Source organism: Saccoglossus kowalevskii, chromosome 14, assembly GCF_978046115.1.
Source record: "Saccoglossus kowalevskii chromosome 14, keSacKowa6.1, whole genome shotgun sequence".
NCBI classification, from domain to species: Eukaryota; Metazoa; Hemichordata; class Enteropneusta; family Harrimaniidae; genus Saccoglossus; species Saccoglossus kowalevskii.
The window spans coordinates 22,815,346-22,831,727 of NC_140654.1; the positions used below are offsets into that span (position 1 = coordinate 22,815,346).

The following is a 16,382-nucleotide window of genomic DNA, read 5'->3' on the forward strand; positions in this document are numbered from 1 at the left end:
GCTCTACTAGCATATCATCTTGTATTTGGAGACACAAATATGTTTAAAACTGAACTTTTTTTCCCCAGTGAAATAATAATATTGCACTAGACTGAAAAATATAGCATATACAAATTGGGATATTTTAAAAATTAAATTAAAAAAAATTATTGTCTCAATGGGCAACCAGTTTCAAGATTTGGTTGTCTTGTTGAATAAAGAATTGTCAATGGCAAACAGACAAGCACTGATTTTTTTACCTAGGTTACATGTGTCATAAATATATTTATTTATTGACACAACACTAACTACTAGTAAGGCCTCAAATATAGAAGGTAAAAAAAATGAATATGTAACGGGCAATACCTGGTGAAGGAGCACAACAGAGCAATTGATTTACTATAAATAGAACTGATATTACCATAATTCTTAGAAGCATGCGTTGAGACATTGAGTTATTATTTCACTAGTGATTTGAGTTGGATTTAAGATGGTGTCATGCTTGACTTGTGTGTCACTGCACCTCAAAATGGCTTGAAACTTAATTCAAAGTAAAACTATTTTCAGTTCATTGCCAGAAAACAATTGCCTTATCATTAAACAAGGCGACGTTTTGTTAATTAGGAATGAGTTGTCTCTCTTCACACAATTTGTGAAACAACAAACAAAATTGACCAGAAGTGCACTGTTTTCAAACTCTTAAGATTTCATTCATACTTTCCTATATATACATATATATACAGAGAGAGAGAGCTGGTCTTGCCAGTGGACATTCAGACAATTTTGCTGGGCATGCTATAAAAGAAAAGAAAGAAATAAAAAGTAAAACAAATAAGGCCTCACAAAAATGTTTGCAGGTTTAATGACTTCATCAACAGAGGGCGCTGATCAAAAACTTAATTTTTGTTATTAGGCCTAATGTAAATAAATGTCAACCATACAAAAACTACCTTGTATGCATTTACAACTGTAGCAACTGGAATTCCTACAGTTGTCTCTCATTAATATTTTGAATTTATCATTGTCTGGCAAGTTTACAAAATTGGTAGCATGTAGCATGGACAATTTATTATCAAACAAAATATGTCTTGTTGAAAGTACATAATATTTTGAATTGAAACCATATTGAGTTTAATTTTTTACTGCACACCTTGCATATCTTGCACTCAGTCACAGTTCTCGGAAATGTGAAATGTTCACTCTTCATTAGTGGGACCCAGTCCTAAAACAGGGACTTATGGATTGACCTCTGTGTGTGCGTCCGTGTGTGCATCTGGACATATATCTTGGACATGCCTGGACTGATTATATTTAAACTTCACATATCCGGTACATCATACATACCGGTGATATTATACATATGCACATTAATTTGTTTCACTATCTGATTCAAGATGGCCGAATGGCAGCCATTTATGTGCTAAAAATTCATGAAAATAAAGCATTTATGACATTCCAAAACCTTGTTTCTGTTCTATATCTGCTGATTTTATTCAAACTTGGTACATACTTTGTTTGTCAGATCAGACTCAAAATGACCTTCTGGTGACCATTTTGTTTTAGTGCATGCAGTTTTTGAGCCATATTTTTGACATTCACTGACTGTTCATGTTCAAACTTTATGTGCATCGTATTTCTTAAACTTGAGAACTCACAGAGACTATGTAATGCAGTTACTTGTTATGTTATTTCTGTAACGTATATATAATATTTCCAGTGCTTCAGATGATGTTGCAGTTAAAATGTAAGAAAAATACTACAAATATAACTTCATTAAATCAATTCACATGAAGAACTATCAACTTTGTAAACATTTGTTTAAGATACACTTATATGACATCTTCATATTTAAACATAGAGGGATAGTCGTGTGCATGGTCCAGCATTCTAGGCTATACTACATGCTGATTTTGCTCATATATGTACCTATACTTCTTCTGTACCGTTGGTAAATCATAATAACAATAATGAACCCCAACATATCCATATTGGATTCAGAGTCATTTCTCACACTCAATAGAAGGTTAGATAGATGTTGAGTAAAATTCATTGAACAAGTCAGCAACATTTAGCTCACCAAATCAGATTCTTCATAAACAGTGAGCAAGATTTTCTCCTGAAACAGTTCATAAGTGTTGACCATTTAAAATTGACTTTGATGCCTTTAACATATACACATCAAAAACTGTTTGATTACACTTTTTTAGCTCTGCTGTTGACTTTGTCGAGCGGAGCTTATCATATGAGTGATTGTCCAGCGTCGTCCGTGTCAACTTTTTACATTTTCAACTTCTTCTTGAAAACTAAATTCTTATTGCTTTGATACTCGATGTATATATAGCTTGGGTAGACCTCTCTTAGATTTGTTCATTTCATGATGATATCTTTAATTTTCTAATTTTGATGAATATTTTTCTCATTTTTAGTAAAAACAACATTTTCGACTTCTTGTTGAAAACTACAAGTCTGATTGCTTTGATATTATATATATATATAGGTACTACATGTAGACCTATCTCAGATTGTTTATTTCGTGATAATATCCTCAATTCTCTAATTTTGATGAATATTTTTGTCAATTTTGGTAAAAAGTGATATTTTCAACTTCTTGTTGAAAAACATGAGTCTGATTGCTTTTAATATTATATACATACCGGTAGGTAATACATATAGACCTCTGTCAAATTTGTTCATTTCCTGATGATATCTTCAATTGATGAATATTTTTGGTAAAAAGTGATATGTTCGGCATCGCTAACAGCGACGCTATCTCAGTCGACAATGCTTGTTTTCAAAGAAGCAGTATATTTATTTCCATATCAAGTTTTAAAGAACTCAATAAAAATAGATATATAGATATTCAACAATAGTTATATAGGGACATTTTTCACCTTTTCACCACCAGACTTTCTCCCCCAAATTTTTCTGCATTTTTTTCTAATATTCTTCAAGAGACAAAATTTAATTCAATTTTCAGTTTTTACTCAAAAAAGTTGGCTACTTTTGTCCCAATCTTCTGAGTGCAGACTATAGACAGGATTATTTTGTAAATTTAAAGCCAAAAATACAAACAAAAAAAACATTATTTCTTGTCCTATGTAAAATGATGCAGTGATGCAGATTTTTTTATTAACATTATTCAATATCAGAACAACAGTTTATTATAAGATATTGATTTGAAGCAAAAAAAACATGTCCCCATTCTACCTATTCACACTTTACCAGTATGCAAAATTGCCCAAAATAAAAAATGATGAATGTGATGACAAGAAGAAAACCTGATATCAGGTCTAGTTTTTCAGAAAGCTTCAATCATAATTCTTTTTCGAAAATGTTCCTCTACAACTAAAGATACATATGCAGTGCAAGTTTATGAAAATTGTGAACTTCTGAGCAATATTAACCTGACTTGAAATAAAAATTGTATTGAAAATGCAATAGCGCCCTCTTAAGGTCAAGCTGATGAATTGACAGTGTGTAGAGGGCGCTGTTGCCAACCGACTACTTGTTTACTACCTCATCCATACTGTAAAATACTTTATTTTTGCTCGAAAATTTGTTTTCGATGAAGGGATGATTCATTAAAAATAAAATACAGCAAATATCTTTTTTTTCAAATATTTTACCTTCAATACACCAAAAATCAGTGAAAATAAACTCCACACAAATCACTAAACAGCTAAAATATTATATTTCACAGTAAATTTATTACTCATAATTGCTGAAATTTTTAGTTTTGTGAAAATATATTTTGTTTTTCAAATTGTCAGCTGAGAGATTTCTCAGGTCTAAGCCATATTAGGTACAAGTCATACTACTAACTAGTATCAGCTCCCATTTGTATCAGGTCCCATTTGTATCAGGTCCCATTTGTATCAGGTCCAAGTTGTATCAGGTCCAAGTTGTATCAGGTCCAAGTTGTATCAGGTCCAAGTTGCATTAGGTCCAAGTTGTAATAGTCCAAGTTGTATTAGATCCAAGTTGTATTAGGTCCAAGTTGTATTAGGTCCAAGTTGTATTAGGTCCAAGTTATATTAGGTCCAAGTCTTACACAGAACTTACATAAAAGCATATATAATTGTATATATAATTACATTTTGCTTAATTGTGGTCTTTTAGATAGGGGATGTGAATATATATAATTCTATTTTCTAGAACTGATGTTTTCCAGATCAGTGGAGACATTAAAACATGACTGCATTCACTGCAGCTGTGTTATATAAAGAGCAATAACACAATATTAGTTTTAGTGTTTATTGTTTATTGCCTTGACCTTTGTGCCCAATAGGATACTGTAAATGTATTAATTATTCACTAGGTTTTAATTTTGCTATTTTCGCTAAGAAGTAAAATCTGCTAGATTAAATCTTTATGAAAATGTCAGTGAATATAAATGGTTTTACAGTACATCACTAACACACACTAATTTTTCAAGATACAACTAGTTATGATCATTCACTGGCACTTGAGTCAATACAAAATCATTCCTTGAAAAAGTTACCTTGAAAAATAACTCAGAAATTAGGTAAAAAAAAGTGTGTGAAAACAAAGGGGCTAAATCATTTTCATTTGATCCCCACCAAATCAGTCCTGTTGGTTAAAGGGCGGTGGTGGTTTCGCTGCGCATGTGAGACATTTGTGTTGATAAACATTGATTTTCCCATATTCCAATGCGCTCTTCTAATTACAAGTATGAGGTTTGATCTAGACGCGACTTGCACTAATTACTGCTAGTGACTCCTTTTATACCTTACAATCGCCTAAAACAATACCTAATTAAAGCTTGGCAACGTCTCAGTTGATCTGTACAACAGTAGAAATTGCAACGACTATCGCACTTTAAGTCAACCATTGATTAATTTAAAAGAGACCTGCAAAGACTCATGGGTAATGAGCATTATCGAATGGCTTCTAGGTCAAGGAAAGGGGTCTGCCTTTCAAAGTAAATGAATATTGAAGCGGAAGGGGTGTCACCTGCCACGATAACAATGCGTGCTTAAAATGCAAAGGCTCATGGGTAGATGCTTGGAAACTATGAATGTTTTCTGTCAGAAATGTTTTGATGCCAACCATAGCGTCTAAATGTTAAAGAGTCACTGTGACTCCTTTCTTGTTCAAAGAACCCAAAGAAGTGTTCTCTGCTCCAGAGTAAACTTATACATTATACCTTATTTTACATTTGATTCAATTGAAAAGACTACCACATTCCATCAACCATTTCTCACACATGCCGTGTTCATTCATACTTGTTATTGACAGTCCACGTAATGATACCAGTGCATAATGTCATATAGTTTTATAATATTTCAAAATGGACTACTGGCATTGATGAATGTTATTTAGAATTAATGTACTAGCTAATATGGTTTTCACATGTATGTCAATTTGTCTTGAATTTAATAGAATTTAACCAATAAGCAGCCATTTCATGTTAAATACACAAAATTCAACTTCATTATCATCAATCATTTCTCAAGTATGTCTTAAGCGATTTCATTCAAACTTGACTTGCACTGCACATGATGGATTACTGCATCAGTTGTACATTAGGTATCATCCGTCAAATACCAGGGATTTTTTTAGAAAAAAACTGCAAGAGAGAGCACTGCAATTCAGCGGCACCACCAAGTGGGGGAGATAGGCTTCTCCCTACCAGGGTGTGGAGTTTTTGATAATTCTAAGTTAAAATGGAGGATTCTATGGCTTCCTTGGGGCCAAAATTACTATCAGACAAGTCACAGTTGAAGACTATGGCCACATGTGATCCCTGGTCATTCAGAATGTTATGGTTGCCAGAGGATCTGCCCCCCAGGGTAAGGGGGAGCACGGCCATGGCATGAGGGCGCTGCGCCCCTGTTCCCTTGTTTTAAAAAAATCCCTGAATATAATACGAGGACTTCGTCACTGACAATGGCCCATGTTCAGTTTTTCTTTCAGCAACTAATCTGTGTGACTTGACATTATTTTATGCCGTGATACAGATTGACGTGAACAAAACGCAGCTTATAATGGCTTTATATGGCATGCATATATACCAGTATGTCAAAGATACTTGTCTGAGTCTAGCTTCAAATATACACAGCATAAACATGTATTGCACCAGACGTGCACGTTGTAGGGGAGCAGGTGGTCCTGATAAAAAAACGATATACACACACTTCACAGCATTTTTATGTATAGAGTTTCGATGTTAAAATGTAATACATTTTGAAATAATTACCAAACAATATCCTCCCTGAACTTTGGTCAGGACTATTAATTTCTAATATGTTCCAACAAATTTATGAGAACAAATGAGATATTAATGAGGAAAGTTATTTCTATTAATCCCAAAAAATCCATACAGGTGCATACATGCTAAACGTTCTGGTCAAATTAAATGTTTTCATTGGAGGAAATAAATAGCAAATACAACAAGTATAAAGTTAAAGGGTGGTCATCGTTAGGCCGTGTTCTATTCAATATGGGACTCATACATGTAGCTACATATACAACACAAGTAACATACATTGTTTATTTACACTGCCACTGCCCTTCAAATATTGCCTTTGCAAATATTCTTTGGAGTATTGTTGGTGGACGTAAAAAAGGTGAGGGAACATTCACTGTGAAAACATCAAAATCTGACTATTTAGCATTTACAATGAGGTTTGTGTCATCATAAAGGGAGAAAAAGACAATTTACAAATCAACTAGATTTTTATTTTAATTACTTGATTGATATTTGGAGTACAGGTGTATTTTTCTGATATGATCATATAAATAATAATATTATGTATATTAGTTATAATATCTGCATATTGACAATTTAGATTGCATTCACGAACCACCTATAACATTAATTACTTACTTGTAACTCGTAATTCTGGTTAAATTTTATTACATGCAACCAAAATTATCACAAACATCATCCATTTTAATAATAAATAGAAGCTAATATTTGGTGACTGCTGCCATCTCAAACAGCTGCCGACCCGCAATTTGGGTTTTACACATGGAAATTACATCCAGTATGTATGCACTTTTAAATTGAATTTTTTTAACATGCTGTGAAATTTAATAATAAAATATTATAGTCATAGGAAACAGTCTGGTGATATTTTTAATAACACCTATTACACTGTAGAATACACACATAGTGCACTTTATAGACTATGCCATTAAAACGTATTACACTCGCCATTATGGTGGCGCGCCATACGTTAGATTGTGAACAAATTTTAATTCCATGAGATAACACATTGACATATGAATTAATTAAATCTTTATTAATGCTTTGCGTTTTGTGGTACAATGGTTTTGCCATACACGTAGAATTTTCACTGTACACATACATGTAGAATGTATTTGTTCAGTCTATTACATTTATCTGAATCACTCTGATGAACATAAATTTTTATTTGCAAATGTTACCGTTTTACGTGCCTTCTACATGTACAACTACTATAACTGATACATTACATATTTTGCAGCACTTTTACACATACTCAGGGGTCTTACAATTTAATAGCAGGCCATCATCCTGGAACAACTGGCCAAAAAATAAAAAGGCTCTCCACAGTGTGAAGCGGTGCATGCAGCGAGACTGTCGTAGGTGGTCGGGCCAGAAGATAGACGGCCAATTTGGGCTTGTAGCCGGCTCTTTGCGAAAGCCCTGCATACTATATGTATAAAGGGGCACTTCAGTTAAGTCAAACTCGCAACAAATTTTCTTTCTGGATTAAAATTACACGGGATAACAAAACGTAGATTAACATTATAAACAACATAAACAATAGTGTCCCATGATTCTTTGGTGCAATCCCTGGGTTTGGAAGGTTCCCCTTTAAGTAGAAACAATTTTCTGAGTAGGCAGGTACCGTAAAAACTCGATTAATTCGTGGTAGTAAAAATAATTATTTTTTCAAGTGCGCGAATTAATAGCGTAAAAACGGAAAATATTGGTTTTTGGTGCGCGAATTAAAAGAGTACTTTTAGATTGATTCAAAAAGGAGCTGTTTTCATAAATTTATTAGTGATTTGTTTTGTTTTTCAATGAACACGATTACAGGACATTGTTTTAGTGCCTCTGAGACTCGTTGCTAGCAACATTCATGTCATATAGTCGGGCAGAGAACACTCACTGCATCAAGGACCACGCTCCTTGTTACACTTGAAATGGAACAGTGAAATAGCAAAGGTGACCCTATACACAAACAAACAATGAACACATGGATAAAAAGTAGCCGTCTGGCTGCACTGCCTTTTTTTATTTTTCTAAGCAGTACCGCCAGACACAACAGGTTCGACAGGTTGTCGGCAGTGAAGCCGTCAAACCAAACACCATCTTCGTCGTCTAAAAGCAGATTGGCAATGATTTCTGCTATTTCAGTCACAGTCAGCTGGCGCACACGTGATAATAAAATAAATACGATATTTACTATATGGGGGCCGCCATCTTGAAAGACGCATAAAACTAAATAAGAGACAAGTTGTGAAACGCGTTTTTCAGATTCCTACAAATCAGGACAAAAATACCAATCTTTCACAAAAATACGGTACGTTGGGGTTATATTAAGCCAACCGATAACAAAATTCGGCCGAATTCGTCGTTTTTGTGTGGAAAAATCCCTTGCATACGAACACCTAATTACGCTAAGAACCTAGAACACTAAGTCGGGATATTTGAAACTAAAAATTGGCATTCCAGGACAGCAGCCAATCAGCGACGGCCTAACGCTTAGATGACAATTTCGGTTTCAAATACCCCGGCTTAGTGTTCTAGGTTCTTAGCGTAATTAGGTGTTCGTATGCAAGGGATTTTTCCACACAAAAACGACGAATTCGGCCGAATTTTGTTATCGGTTGGCTTAATATAACCCCAACGTACCGTATTTTTGTGAAAGATTGGTATTTTTGTCCTGATTTGTAGGAATCTGAAAAACGCGTTTCACAACTTGTCTCTTATTTAGTTTTATGCGTCTTTCAAGATGGCGGCCCCCATATAGTAAATATCGTATTTATTTTATTATCACGTGTGCGCCAGCTGACTGTGATTTCAGTGTTGCTTCGGATAAGGTGGTCTTCTGCCCCGTTGATTGCATTTTTGTAGCCATGTGTTCATTGTTTACATGATTGTTTTTTTTTTGTCGAGCACTTTCATCTATAATGAAAATGTGACACGAGGTCAATCGCCCGACCAATCAAAAACGTCAATTTACGCACCATAGGGCAGTTCACATAAATGATGTCATAGAATAAAATCAATTTCCAAAATGGCGGACACATGGTCGATGCAACCCTGTGGACCAGCGACGAAAAGCCCTGTACTAAGCTTTCCATCACGGAAATTCGTAATCAATGTGCTGACCAATGGATATTTATCGACTAAGTAATAATCTTGCCCAACATCTGTAGTGTCGTGGGGGAATGACCGAACCCAAACTGCTTGCTAACTGAAAGGCTGTGATGACGGAGATCGTCTGCGATTGCGGCTACACCAAGTACTGATAACTTAAAAATTCAAACAAAATGTATATTTTTAATGTCTTCATGCAATATATTCTGAGTTATCCACTTATTCTGGCCCATGAATTAATAGGATACAATTTTAAACATGTTTTTGAACGCTGCAAATTAAAAGGGTACATTTAAAAATTAGCGTTGGAAAATAAAATGGGTGCGCGAATTAATAGGGTCCGCAAATTAATCGAGTTATTACGATATTCCCTGTTGCTATTTTAATTACATTTGTTTGTAAGTGAATCGTGTTTACTCTGCAATCATACCAGTTTACGTTGACCATTATTGTAACTATGAACACTGAAGTTTATGTATGAGAAAATCAAAAGCCATCTGGTGAATAGTAGTTATCAATAGTTCATTACTGTAAAATCTGTATTAAAAATCGAGGCTTCTATTAAAATGGTACAATGCAACAGAGGGGATGCGACTTCTATTAGAGCATCTACACATATGAGAAATGATGAATTTTTGGTTCTCAATTATTCAAAACGAATGGCTGTGACTTCTATTAGTGATGTGGCTTCTAATACAGATTTAACCGTCTATGATAAATTTTATTCTTAGACTAATCAATGTATTATGCTGGCCACTGCTGTGCCAAGCGCGGGGTACAATCACTGGGAAATTTGAAGAGTGACAACTGACCTATACTGCATACTTGAAACGTGGTAACACATATATGTAGACTGACTCAATTAGTAAGGCAATTATGTAACATGTCACTTGGGGTATTCCATCTGCTCTAGACCATCAGATTATCAATTTCTGCCTATATTATATAACGGTGGAAATATCATTACCACATATAGCTTACCATTTTTTGTCTTTTTCTCCAATACATAAAATGTTCTTTTCTATGGTTTCTCTCTCACAGTGCAGTTTACTTGCGATCAGTTTTCTCTCTGACCATTTGCATGCAAATTGCTCGACTCCAAACCACACAGCAGAGATAACGTTTTGTTGTAGTAAGTCCTGATAAGAAAATGAAGAGGAAGCGACAATCTATTCTGTGAATCTTTATTATAAATGAAACCCCTTCTTATATGGTGGTCCCTCTCTGCTATTGGGGCTCCAATTAATTTTTTTTTTCTTTCAACTTTCATTTTACTCAACAAAACGGATTTGACTTTTGATTTTTAGAGCTGAAAAATCATTTTTCTAATCATAAACCTTAAAATGAAACCCCCTCTTATATGGTGGTCCCTTTCTGCTATTGGGGCTCCAATTATCTATTTTTTCTTTCAACTTTCATTTACTCAACAAAACGGGTTTGACTTTTGATTTTTAGAGCTGAAAAATCATTTTTCTAATCATAAACCTTAAAATGAAACCCCTTCTTATATGGTGGTCCCTCTCTGCTATTGGGGCTCCAATTATCTGTTTTTTCTTTCAACTTTCATTTACTCAACAAAACGGGTTTGACTTTTGATTTTCAAAGCTGAAAAATCATTTTTCTAATCATAGACCTTATATTGATACTGTAACATTATTATACATCTAGCACTGAAAAGAATAGAATTTTTCCGTTCCAAAAAACATTGTATCAGCACTCATTCAAATTTTGCTTATTCAGGATAAAATACTTTACCAACGTTGCCGCGTTAAAGGTTATTGATGTCACATTTGAACATTTTCTTTTGTTTATCTTGGATGCAGAAGATCTGTAGTACACAATGGAAGTACAGGCCGACACTCGTAATACTCACAATGCAATGAATTTTATCGTTGTCATTTCGGCCTAAAATCTCTCGGTAAAACTATCACTACAAGCAGGAAAAAGATATTAAATAATACAGTTATCCTGAGAATACTGCAAAGTATGCACTCAGGCAGTACGGGTCATATTGACCTCCACTACGTTTTGGTCAATATAGTTGCAGCATTGCCTTGTTCATACTTGGTGGTATTCTTGTGATAACTTCATAGTATATGAAATATAATATTTTAGTTGCATATACTACTCTGCATATCTGTGGATTAAGTCTGGTACATTTTTGTAAAAACTTTTTAGCTGAACTTGGCTGGGAACTGGATTAGATTTGTTAAACCATAGACACGATAAACATGTATATCTGTGTAAATGTTCAATTTATGTTCTGCCCATCCATTCTCCATCCACTCACTTATCTTCAAAGATGATAAAAACAAACTATATAATCATATCTGCAAACCTACATGTAAGCTCTTAATCTAATATCTATTTATTTTACCGATAGATTGATTAACAATAACAATAAGATGTTGGATCCTGAAAATAATCTCAATGTTACTTTTCCATCGATATTTGACTCAATTTAAAAAAATGCAGTGGATTATTTATAATCAGCTACACAATCTCAAGACTTGATCTTTGTTGTTCTGAGGGCACCCAATATCAAAGGCAAAATTTCTATGTAGATTAAAATTATGAATTTTTAGCTCTGAAATACTACATGTACTCCGGTATAAAATACTGTGGAATTATAACAGTACAGTCTTGAGATTTTGCTAGCTTCTTAATGATTTAAAAGGTGGTGGTTTTACTTTCATGTAAACAAACAATTTGTTTACACGTGTTGTGTAAGTTGCTATGAGTCCCATATCACACAGGACGCAGCACGACGATCACCGCTCTTTAAAACAGTAGTTTAGGTTTCTTTCAAAACTGTCATGTATCTAAACTTTACGAAGTAATCTTCCTGAATATATCTCATATTAGTAACATAGGTAAATACCATAAAGAATACGCAAATGACACTCACTTTAAAAATTGTAAGCTATTATGAAAAAGCAATGTCTGCTTGCGAGTTTAATTTATGCTTGAACTGTGTTGGTGGTGTCCACACATTAAGTTCTCTGCATGAAAACAGGAACCATAGTCTCTTATTTTTCATTTTGTCTGTTTTGTCAAGCAACAGTTCTCAGTTTGCATTTTAAAAATGCATGTCTTACTGTTAGAGTGTGTGATGTGTTGCCAATTTAGGACAGAATATTCACTGAGGGGAATGCAAGTTATCATTGTGATACAATGCAGAATTTATATTAATTATTATTAGATATTGTTTATACATTCATGATATGATCTGTACATGTAAAACAGGCTGTCGTCAAGTACAGAGAAAAGAAACTGCGTGACTAAAAATACTGATGAGTTATCACCAAACACACTGAAAAATAATTATCATGCATACATGTATGTGCATTCATATTAGAATACTTTTATTTCTGTAGTTTCTTGTACTTTGACTGCTGCATTCAATGAAGGAGGGTGACAATTTCCTCCTTCTAGATATTAGATTGTCTATTAAAGCTTTGTTATATTATTTTCACATCAATTATGATTATAAAAAAAAAAATATTTCTTACATGCATAATCAATCTGCTGTGACTGTGACCAGAGTTTTAGGTACATAAAGTTTAAGTACATAAAATAGTAGTTTTAAATTACCCTTGCAGAATGTATGTGGTGATTATAAAATAAAATGATCTCACAGATTCCTTACTTGTATGCTGCATGTATGATTGCATGCAATCAGGATATATTGAAAATAAACCACATTCAAAAAGTGAATTCATACAACTTTTAAAAATGAATGACTACATGGACATGCAGAACGGTGGGGGGAGGGGAAATATCTGTTCTTAATAAATGAATAACTATTAATAACTGAAAGTTGCTCAACCTTTTCCGACTTGTTTCCTCTTTTCATGACAAATTCATAAAAGAGTTCTGTTTATAGTCTGCACAATCCTTCAGAAGATTAGGACAAAAATAGTTACATTTTTTGAGTAAAAACTGAAAATTGACTCAAATTTTGTCTGTTGACTCCAAAAAAAAGTAGGGTTCATTTCCAAAAATACTAAAGAATTTAAGAAAAAAGTGCAGAAAAATTGGGCGAGAATGTGTGTGGTAATGAAAATGTTAATTTTGTATGTTCATGTTTGTGATATGTATAGTTTAGGTAGATCAATACACTCACCCCCTAAAATGATTACAGTTAAATTTTAACGCATCAACTTCTAACACTGGTTTGTCATACATCTAGACTATTCATAAAGTGATGTGTTTAAATAATAAGGTGATGTGTAATTTTTGTTGTAAATTAATTTCCAGTTATTTTTCACTATCCCTAATTTGAAATTATCACCAAAAAGCAAATAGGATCAATTTCAATTATTTTAATCAAAGCATTAAAAAGGTTTACAAAATATGTACCATTGGTCCTTAAATTCTAGTAATTATGTATTGAATATGAATTACCATAGAACACATGGTCCTTTCGCTGTTAATTCAGAATTAGTGAAATACCCAATAAACTGGCGAATAAAACACAATATGTGTTTCCTTTGGTTAACATATGTGTCCCTTTTGAAATAAGTCAAATGGTGAATTTTTCAAATAACTTTCCAGAAATGTTATTCAATTACAACTAATTTAAGAAAGTCGCTAAACAACAGTTGGTTTTTGAGAAAATTAGAAGAATTTGCGTAACTACAAACACTGCTATAGAGAATGTCCCAACAGCATGAATGTGGAATCGTGGCCTTATAAGTACAAAGCAGCACTTTAATATCACCACATAGAGTGACTGTGATATCACATCAGAAAACTACCCAACACCTGATTTGTTGTTAAACACTTTGGAAATAACTCATTATATTATATACATGTATGCATACAGAATTATATCAATATACTTTGCATGATTGATGGCGGTTTTTGACATCTGTTTTGTGGATAATAGATTTGAACACAGTGCATTTTTAGTGATGTGTTGTATTTCGCTATGGCAATCACCTACTGTACATGATTTGTAACTAGTGTTTTCTGTTCTTTGTCATATGCCATGAAATTGGTATGCATGTATATACATGAAAACCAGTGTGGACTGGCATCATGCATCCTCCACTTTGTTTACCATTCTTGTCTATTGTGTAAGGTGTCATTACCCCCGTATTAGTATGCTGCTTTTGCATAATAAATTCTTTTTCTAAGTTCACTTGCATTATTCTCTTTAACATATTGGCACTGTATTAGCGTCGTATGTCGTTGATAACATATGTAGTCGTATTTATATGAAATGCAGATTATCTGGATGGAGGCAGCTACAAAACTGGAAAAAAATAGGGAAAAATTAATCTTTTCATCTCCAGTTCCCTCTTTTCATCACAAATTCACAAAATAGTCCCATTTAATATAGTCTGTACTTTCCTTTAGAAGATTCGGACAAAAAAAAACTAATTTGAAAATTGATTAAAATTTTGTCTGTTGGCTCCAAAATTAGTGTTCATCTCCAGAAATATTGAAGAATATAGAAAAAAATACTGAAATATTTTGGGGAGAAAAGGTAAAAGCATTAAAATTCTATATATTTTTCAGAGTGAAACTTTCCATCAAATAGCAAAAAGCTAATAAAAGTTAGCCTACCAGTACATGTTACAAAGATAACTTGACTTTGCAATTTACCCATCCTGATGTACATTTTGACTTGAAAATTGGTAAAAACTGGTTCATAATACAAAAACTAGTTTGGTTGCCATATGTTTTTTTTTCTTACTTTCGAATTACCATGCAGGGAATAATTCATCTAATGTGCAGGAAATTCTTGTGTTGAAAGTGTGTTAGGCACGTTCAACCATTTGAATGCAAAGTCAACATATGTAATTGTCATGAAATCCTGGCCTTGTTGCAGCATATAAATGTTTGATACTAAGTCATTTTACAACAGACAATTCATGAACTAATTCGTGCCTTTATGAAAATGACCAGGAAGCTTAAATGGCTCTCCTGAACAGAGTAGTATGAGTGATTAGGGGAGCTATACATATAAGCAATTAACCCACTGAGTACTAAAGCCAACCCCAGGCACACAATAGTGTTTATTAGTCTGCTCTTTTCCACAAAAAATGTTGATGAAGATTTTTTTAATCAAAAACTAGAACTAATGTCTGTTTGGTCCAAAATTATGATTGAATTAAGTGAAAATTATGATTGAATTAAGTGAAAATTATGATTGAATTAAGTGAAAATTACAAAAAATTGAGAACACATTCACATTTTGAGCAAGAAAAAAAATTTGGTGCCCAAATTATTAAAATCACTACAAAATGGTATGGATTGACGAGTGATAATTATCTTTTCTGAGTTTTGATTCAGACAAGTGGATTGTTCAGTCACCCTTCGAAAGTACAGTCTGATAAATGTATTCAAGGACACTATCTGCACTATAAGGGGAACAGAATACTTCAAGTCTTAGCCAAGTCCTACATGGATGAGTAATTGTCTCATGCATTCTAAAATAATAGACAAATACTGCCCCCACTTATAGAACACTTCCACAACATACTCTCTCTAATAGAAGTCTCACCCATTCTTTTTGAATAATTGAGAACCAAAAAATCATCATTTCTCATATGTGTAGATGCTCTAATATAAGCCGCATCCCCTTAATTGCCATTTTAATAGAAGCTGCGGTTTCTAATACAGATTTTACAGTAGTTGGTATACATGTACGATAAGAAAAAAATAATTTGATGGATGCTTAAAAAGAAAATACTAAAAAAATTAATTTCCACAGCTGGCACACAGGTGTCTCCTATATTTGTTATACACATCATCAAGTATCTATTGTGGAATATATTTGTTAAAGAAAAATTATTTTTTAAACCAACATATCGAATACTAATTTATTTTTCTCTATGTGAATGTGTACTTGTACAAATAATTTATACTGTCTGTATTGCTGTTAGCAGTTTGTACTTTCAACAAGTTGTCAAGCATATGGTACACAAAGAAACATCTGCGAAAAATTACCCATTCTGTACTAGCTGCCTTCCCTGTATTGAAATGGATTTATCCAGTTGTATTTTTTATTTCAAGGAGAGTGTGTCAGATGGGGAGAATTAAATACTCTGTGAAA

The 16,382-nt window shown here is 33.5% G+C and overlaps 1 protein-coding gene across 1 annotated transcript in view; it reads left to right on the top strand.

The window, feature by feature from the left end:
* LOC100370487 (myotubularin-related protein 9) overlaps positions 1-16,382 on the top strand; it is a 69,494-nt gene that overhangs the window by 756 nt on the left and 52,356 nt on the right. The gene's annotated exons all lie outside the window — the stretch shown is intronic.